The 9,240-nt window shown below is 37.5% G+C and overlaps 1 protein-coding gene across 5 annotated transcripts in view; it reads right to left on the bottom strand.

The window, feature by feature from the left end:
- The window catches only part of LOC102121732 (uncharacterized), a 101,783-nt gene that overhangs the window by 58,660 nt on the left and 33,883 nt on the right, over positions 1 to 9,240 (bottom strand). The window lies entirely within an intron of this gene.

Raw genomic sequence — 9,240 nt, 5'->3', positions numbered from 1 at the left:
TACACCAAAAAGATAGGAAAATCTCAAATGAATAGCCTAACGTCACATTTCAAGGAACTAGAAAAAAAAAAAAAAACAAACCCAACTCAAAGCTAGCAGAAGAAAAGCAATAACAAATATCAGAGCAGGCGAAAATGAGACTGAGAACAAAAGAATGCAAAAGATCAATAAAAGAAAAAGTTGCTTCTTTGCAGAGGTAAAACTGACACCACTAGCTAGATTAACCAAGAAAAAAAGAAGGTTCAAATAAATACAATCAGAAATAATAAGGTGACATTATAACTGATAACATAGACATATAAAAAATCAGCAGACTATATGCACATATTAGAAAACCTAGAGGAAGTGGATAAATTCCTGGAAACACATAACCTTCCAAGATTGAACCAGGGAGAACTAGGAATCCTCAACAAACTACTAATGAGTATTGAAATTGAATCAGTAATAGAAAAAATCTTGCAACAACAAAAAGCCCAGGACCAGACAGATTCACAGCTGAATTCTACTAGACAGGCAAGGAAGAACTAGTACCAGCACTATTGAAACTATTCCAAAAATTATAGGAGGGAATCCTCCCTAACTCATTTTGCAAAGCCAGTGTCATCCTGGTACTGAAGCCAAGCAAGGGTAAAACACACAAAATAACTACAAGCCAATATCCCTGATGAACATAGACATCAAAACCTTCAGCAAAATACTAGCAAACCAAATCAAACTATGTAAAAAAGATAATAACAGCACAGTCGAGTGGATTTTATTCCAGGGGTGTAAGGATGGCTCAACATATGCAACTCAATGCATGATTCATCACATAAACAGAATTAAAAAACAAGCCAGGCATGGTGGCTCACGCCTGTAATCCCAGCACTTCATGAGGCCAAGGTGGGCAGATCACCTGAGGTCAGGAGTTTGAGACCAGCCTGGCTGACATGATGAAACCCCATCTCTACTAAAAATAGAAAAACTGGCTGGGCGGGCGTGGTGGTGGGCGCCTGTAGTCCCAGCTACTTGGGAGGCTGAGGTAGGAGAATTGCTTGAACCTGAGAAGCGAAGGTTGCAGTGAGCTGAGATAGTGCCATTGCACTCTAGCCTGGGCAACAGAGCAAATTGCTTGACGTGGGAGGTGGAGGTTGCAGTGAGCCGAGATTATGCCCTTGCCCTCCAGCCAGGGGGCAATAGAGCGAGACTCCATCTCAAAGAAAACAACAACAACAAAAAAACCTATTGAGTACAATGTACGTTATTTAGGTAATGGGTACATTAAAAGCCAACACTTTCCCCACTACACTATATATGTATGTAACACAGCTGCCCTTGTAACTTCCTAAACCTATAAAAATTTTTAAAAATTAAGAATTAATAAAAGGCAAATTAAGAATGCTTTTTTAAAAGGTTGAGGCATTATGCTAATAAGGTACCGTGGATTTCAGAGTGCAGAGTAGAAAGATCACAAGAATTTAGTGTGGTAGATGGGAACGGAAAATGGGTGTATAAATTTTATTGAAGTTAGAGCCCTGGGTTGAGGAATGACCTGGGAGTACTGGATATTGTAGAGACAGATATCATCAGGGCAAAGAGATTAAAGATTTTTGCCTTGACGGTTTCACACTATATTGTGATAGTAACACTGTATATGTTGGGAGATAGAGCAGGAAACATCTTCTCTGGAATATGTATGCTATTAAATGTTTTATCAAACTTTTGATCAAACAAGACAGGAAAACAATTTACAATTTCATTTCTATTTCTATGTTATGAGAGAAACATTTGTTCAGATGTTTAACAGGCATGTTCATGTTACTATAAACTCTTCTGTTTCTCCATCACATTGTTGGTCATTTTTACTGATTACAAACTTCTTTATATACTTAAGAAATATATATATTTCTTTATATAGTAAGGTTAGTGTTTGTCATGTGTTGTTGTTTCAGTAACTTTTCCTAATCTTTTGGCCTTTTTGGTATTTTTTAATAAGCAGAAATCTTTTTCACATGTAAAATTTACAGTTTTTCCTATACACCACATAACATTATTTTTTCTCTTTATATTAATATTTCTGCAGATTTGGAGTCATCCGAGAATTTAAATTGTACCTCAGACAAAATCATGAGAATTACTTTGGGGTCACTGTTACTGGCTCTAGAGTTCAGGAGAACCAACAAGTAAAGTTGTGCAATTAGATGCAGTAAAATGTTGAAGAGGACCAAAATGATTCTGAGTCTCGAATCTGAGTTTGAGACCAGCATGTCAGAAAACAGTGGTCTGGGTTCTACATGTGTTCCTTTTGTAAAACATGGATCTAATATCATAGATGTAAATGACTCCATGTAATATTTTTCAAATCATGATAAATCTGGCCCTGTGGATACACAGGGATGACTATTTAGAAATAATTTGTTTTTTTGTTTTTTGTTTTTTTGAGACGGAGTCTCACTCTGTTGCCCAGGCTGGAGTGCAGTGGCACAATCTCGGCTCACTGCAAGCTCCACCTCCTGGGTTCACGCCATTTTCCTGCCTCAGTCTCCCGAGTAGCTGGGACTACAGGTGTCCACCACCATGCCTGGCTAATTTTTTTGTGTTTTTAGTAGAGACAGGGTTTCACCATGTTAGCCAGGATGGTCTCAATCTGACTTCGTGATCCGCCTGCCTCGGCCTCCCAAAGTGCTGGGATTATGGGTGTAAGCCACTGCGCCCGGCCATTTAGAAGTAATTTGCGTACTCAACTTCATTCTCTGTCTATTGTAAAATACACAATTTATTTTAGAACAGTTTTAGATTTACAGAATAATTATAAAAGTAATACAGAGAATTCCCATATACCCTATACCTAGTTTCCCCTACTACTGAAAACGTCTTATATTATATGGTACATTTGTTACAATTAATAACAAGTATTGGTACATTATTATTAGTTAAAGCTTACACTTTATTCCAAATGTTCTTAGGTTTTTAAGCTTTTCTTCCTTTTTTTGTTCCAGCATTCTAAGCAGGAGAACACATTGCATTTAGTCATCATTTCTACCTAGGTTACTCTTGGCTATGACAGTTTCTTCCTTGTTTTTGTTGTTGTTGTTGTTTGTTTTTGTTTTGAGATGGAGTTTTCTTTTGTTGCTTAGGCTGGAGTACAATGGCGTGGTCTCAGCTCACTGCAATCTCTGCCTCCCAGGTTCAAGCGAATCTCCTGCCTCAGCCTCCCAAGTAGCTGGGATTACAGGTGCCAACCACCACGCCCAGCTAATTTTTGTATTTTTAGTAGAGACGGGGTTTCACCATGTTGGCCAGGCTGGTCTTCAACTCCTGACCTCAGGTGATCCACCCTCCTCAGCCCTCCAAAGTGCTGGGATTACAGGCACAAGCCAGAGCGCCTGGCTCTCTTCCTCATTTTAAATGATCTTAACTATTTTGAGGAGGCCAGTATAGCATAGAATATTCCTCCACTAAGATTTGACTGATGTTTTTCTCATGATGAGACTGAGGTTGTTTGCAGGAGGAAGATCACAGAGGTTAAGTGCCATTTTCCTCATAGATATCAAGGATTCATACTATCAGCATGATGACTTTTTGTTGGTCTTGATCACCTGAGTGAGGGAGTGTTTGTCAAGTTTCTCTAGTGTAAAGTTACTCTTTTCTCCCTTTTCCCATACAGTAGTCTTTGGAAATCACTATGCACAGCACATACTTAAGGAGCAGGGGGTTATGCTCCACTTCCCTGAGGGCAGAATATCTGCATAAATTATTTGGAATTCTGTACTGGAGATTTATCTCCTCCATTTATTTAGTTATTTATCTGATAATATAGTCATATCAGTATGAATGCATGGATATTTATTTTATACTTTGGGTTACAATCCAATACCACTTTATTTGTTGTTCAAATTTTCCAGAAACTGAGCATAGAAGTGATAACATCTAAATCACTGTGGCTATGCTGTTGTGAACGCCCTGAAGGCTACACAGACAGACAAATCAGGAGGTTATTATAAATATCTAAGTAACATATAGCCATGGTTAGGATCAGGATGTTATCAGGAAAGGTGATGAGAGGTGGGTAGAACTGCAATATAACCAGGGGGAAAGAATTTACTTTTCAATACATAATGCTGGATTAACTTGGATATCTGCAGGAGTACTGATAATTAAACTTGACCCACTAAATCTCATACTGTACACCAAACTTGTCTCAGACTTCATTCTATGTGTCTCTTCCTGTGGTTTGTTGAAATATGTATCCTTTCACTATAATAAAGTTGTAATCATAGGCCAGGCACAGTGGCTCACGCCTGTAATCCCAGGCAAGATATGAGTGGTGAAATAAAACCTCTAGGGGAAGAAAGAATGCCTTCATGAGTTTGTAGGCATGAAACACACACACACACACAAACATTTAAGACTCAAAGTTCTAACCATATATAGAAAAAGGCTGATAAACAGGAGTTAATTAAAATTAAAAACTCCAATTCATCAACCCATACCTTTAAGAGAGTGGAAATGCATACCACAGAGCAAAAGGTATTTGCAACATACATATCAACTCAGATCCAGATCCAAAATACACAACTCACACAAAGCAATAAGGAAAAGACACGATACGCATTTAAAACGGCCAAAGTCTAACCAACCCTGCATACAAGATACCAAAAAAGCTAGTAAGCAAGCATATGAAAAGGTATTCAACATTATTAGTCATTAGGAAGTGAAAATACAACTTTCTACATACTTATATAACAGTTATATATCTCTATATATAACTATAGCAACTAACATATTAGTATAGTCCTATTAGAATGGCTATACAATACTAAGTGTGAAGAGTATATAGAGCAAATGAAACCCTTACAGATTCTTTGTGGGAGTGTAAATTTGTACAATTACTTTGGAAAACTGACATTTACTAAATATAGGCCTATCTCTGACTCAGCAATTCCATTCTGAAGTATATTGCCAATAGAAAAGAGTAAATATGTCTACATAAAGACACGTATAAGAAGGTTCCCAGAGCTATAGAAACAATACAGATACCCACCAACCAAAGAATGAGTAAGTCAAAGTATATTCCTGTATAGTGATAAATTAACTTCACCCAAAGAGAGGCGTTGCCTTTGCTGTGAGTACTGGGAGGTAATCTCTAGGCCTCTGGAATGTCCTGCTCAATAGCAGTGTCTTGGTTTGGCTGGGTTCTTTGTTGGCCACCCAACAGTATAACATGTGATTTATGATGAGTGCTTTGAGACATGCTATCTCAGTTTTGACTTCTGGAGATGGCAGACAAACAGTACTAGACAAACCAGCAAGAAGGGCAGAAAGACAAAGGTCCGCTATGTGGGCAGGGCAGGGTTATCAAACCCCAAGAAAAACACTGGAAACCAAAGACTAGGGTGAGCTTCCCTGGATTGCAACACTCTATTTTATTATTCCACATTGTAGATGGAAGGAGGTATCACCATCCAGGACTGCATAGAGATAGGATGACCAGAAGATTCATCTTTGGACCCCTCTTAGACTTCATTCTATGCGTCTCTTCCTCTGGCTAGGTGTAATTTGTACCCATTCACTATAATAAAGCTGTAATCATAGGCCAGGCGCGGTGGCTCACGCCTGTAATCCCAGCACTTTGGGAGGCCGAGGCGGGCAGATCACTTGAGGTCAGGAGTTTGAGACCTGCCTGGCCAACATGGTGAAACCTCGTCTCTACTAAAAGTACAAAAATTAGCTGGGTGTGGTGGCAGGCACCTGTAATCCCAGCTACTCAGGAGGCTGAGGCTGGAGAATCGCTTGAACCCAGGAGGGGGAGGTTGCAGTGAGCCAAGATCGTGCCACTGCACTCCAGCCGGGGTGACAACAGCAAGACTCCGTCTCAAAAAAAATAAAAAAATAAAAATAAATTAATAAAGTTGTAATCATAAGTATACTATTCTCTTGCGTTCTGTGAATTATTATACTGAATTATCAAGGGTAGTCATGACAACTCCCAAATTTGTAGTCAGCTGGTCTGAAGTATGGGTAGCCCTTGGAACCTCTGAACTTGTGGCTGGTGTCTAAAATGAGCGCAGTCTTGTGGAAAATTTTCCCTCAGACTGCAGTTTCCCTAACTCAATGTAATTCCCATAAAACACTAATAAATAAAAATGAATAATCTATTATGTCTGAGAGAGCCATCCTTATTGTTGCATGAAATAATGTTGAGCAAAAGAAACCAGACACAAAAAGGGTTCCGCGTACTATTCCATTTACATGAATTGGAAAAACATGTAAGCTTATCTGTGGTTACGGAAATTAAGAGAGGGGTTATTTCTGGGCAGTGGAGTATTAACAGCAAAGCAGCACAAAGAAGCCTTCTTAAGCTGCAAATGTATGTCAGTCTGGGCAGCGCTTACATAGGTGTACAATATTACTTCATCAAGTATAACACTTAGGATTTATGCTATTTCCATCAGTATTTTATATACCTAAATAAAAATGAATTCAAGTAGAAGTGTAGAGAAGGCTACTGAAGGTAATGAGTGTGGAATTCAAGGGAAACAAACCCATTGGGGTGAAATCACCAAGGAACAAATAAGTATAAATAGTAAATGTGTCAAAGGCTGAGTCTTAGAAAACTTCAATCTTCAGGGAACAGAGAGATGAAGAGAAACAATGCATTAAATGACCATGACGAGTAGCTACATAGGAAAAAGCAACAGAATTTGAGAATTTTAGTTACTTTTCTGCTCTTTAAAAGAAAAATATATTTTAAAAGGTGATTTCATAGGAATTGAGTAAGCCTGCCTATAGATGTATAACGTGCTCCAATTAAAATACAAAAACCAATTGGGTTAAAAATAAAACACTAACTATATGGTGTTTATAAGGACATATACCTAGAACAAGCTGACACACAACAGACCTAGTGTGGCTCTACTGGCCAAAGCAGAATTTTCAATATTAGAGAAATATGAATTCAACATCATAGTGAAAAATACAGCAATCAAACATAAAAAAAACCTCTATATTAACCGAAGACCTTAAAATAATATAGATGGGCATTTTGTGCCCACTTTTCAGAACTAAACAAAATACCAGAGGATATATAAATAATGTAATCACCAAGCTTAATATAATTAAATAGAACTTTGTGTTTTATAGAGAATATATATCATGGCCGGGCGCGGTGGCTCACGCCTGTAATCCCAGCACTTTGGGAGGCCGAGGCGGGCGGATCACAAGGTCAGGAGATCGAGACCACGGTGAAACCCCGTCTCTACTAAAAATACAAAAAAAAAAAATTAGCCGGGCGCGGTTGTGGGCGCCTGTAGTCCCAGCTACTCGGGAGGCTGAGGCAGGAGAATGGCGTGAACCCGGGAGGCGGAGCTTGCAGTGAGCCGAGATCGCGCCACTGCACTCCAGCCTGGGCGACAGAGCGAGACTCCGTCTCAAAAAAAAAAAAAAAAAAAAAAAGAGAGAATATATATCATTTCACATCATATATCTATAAAACATATTAAAAACCTAACCTGTATTTGGCCACAAATAATAAATTAATGTTTTAACTTTTTAATTAAGTTTCACAGATCACGCACATTATAATTTCATATGCTAAATCTTTTTCACAAGTTTTTGAAAATTTAGAAACACACACAAACATACAGACACCTACATAACTAGTGAATCAAAAAGAAATCAAGATTAAAATAAGAATTATCTAGAAGTTAATTTTTTAAAAAACTATGGGGCCGGGTGCAGTGGCTGACACCTGTAATCCCAGCACTTTGGGAGGCTGAGGTGGGCAGATCACAAGGTCAAGAGATCGAGACCATCCTGGCCAACATGGTGAAACCCCGTCTCTACTAAAAAATACAAAAATTAACCGGGCATGGTGACGCACACCTGTAGTCCCAGCTACTCAGGAGGCTGAGGCAGGAAAGTTGCTTGAACCTGGGAGGTGGAGGCTGCAGTGAGCTGAGATCGCGCCACTGCACTCCAGCCTGGCGACAGAGTGAGACTCCATCTCAGAAAAGAAGAAGAAGAAAAACTATGGGCCCCAGATATAGCAATATTCAAAGGAAATCTTGTAGCCTTAAATGCTTTCAATTTAAAAGGGACTGAAAATATATTAACTAAGCATATGTACTCAACAGAAATACACACAGATAAAAAGAAAATAGTGAAATATATTTTTGAAATAGAAAAAGCAAACAAAAATAGTCAAAAGCATGAAGAAAACCCAGATAAGATTTTTTTAAAAAAAACAAGTAAAATGAATGGGACTCCTTCAAATCAATTTAGAAGAATAAAGTGGTTTAAAAATAAAACTATGAGTAGAAATACAAATATATAGAGAGACTGAAAACTGAAAGCCAATTATGTTTGCCAATATCAACAAATTTGAAAATCTAAAGAAATCATTAAAATCATTGATGAAGTAGTTTATCAGTTCTAAAATGCACTTTTTACCCAACATTTTAGTCTCTGAAAGTGGGATTCAATATATATCTACAACAGATTAATCTGCAGGATTTTAAAAATTAGTTGTATATTTAAAGTGATGCATTTTATATGTGGCATCTTAAGAGTTCATAAGTTAGTCTGTTTTTAATCATTTCTTTTCCATATCTTTTAAAAATTAAAAAACTTAATTATCTCAAATTTAAAAATTATAAAATATACTAATGCTGATATATTTTCATCTTTTGTTCTTTCCGATGCAAAACGTGATTGAATGCCAAAATATTCACTCAGGGGACCTGACTGGGGGGTAAGGGAGTATAAAAGAGACTTTGGCCACAGGGTTTTTTTCCCCAGCCTTCCTGTAGTTTTTGCTTTATATCCCTTATATAATACCCATTTCTATGCCACTTTGAGTCAATTCTCGTGATTAAAATCCTTTTACTAAAATGTTCATTTTAATTTTCAAAATAATTATTAAAAGGTTACGTGTAATAGTAATAAACAAAAGCTGAGTATCCCTTATCCAAAATGCTTGGGACCCAGAAGTGTTTTGGATTTTGGAATATTAGCATTATACTTACCAGGTAAGCATACTTAATCCAAAAGTCTGAAATTATCTTTGAGCATCATGTTGAGCTCAAAAATATTGGAATTTGGAGCATTTCAGATTTTGAATTTTCAAATTAAAGGATGCTCAACCTGTAATCTGTAAAGTCTGTAGAGCAATGTCATTTTGGCATTTATGTTCATATACCTTTATTTATAAGAACTGCTACTATTTTGTTTTCAAAACAGCAGGTTGTGATTATTGATCTA

The sequence above is a fragment of the Macaca fascicularis genome, chromosome 19, assembly GCF_037993035.2.
Source record: "Macaca fascicularis isolate 582-1 chromosome 19, T2T-MFA8v1.1".
NCBI classification, from domain to species: Eukaryota; Metazoa; Chordata; class Mammalia; order Primates; family Cercopithecidae; genus Macaca; species Macaca fascicularis.
Note: the sequence above shows the minus strand (reverse complement) of the source record. Positions and strands in the feature narration are given on the sequence as shown.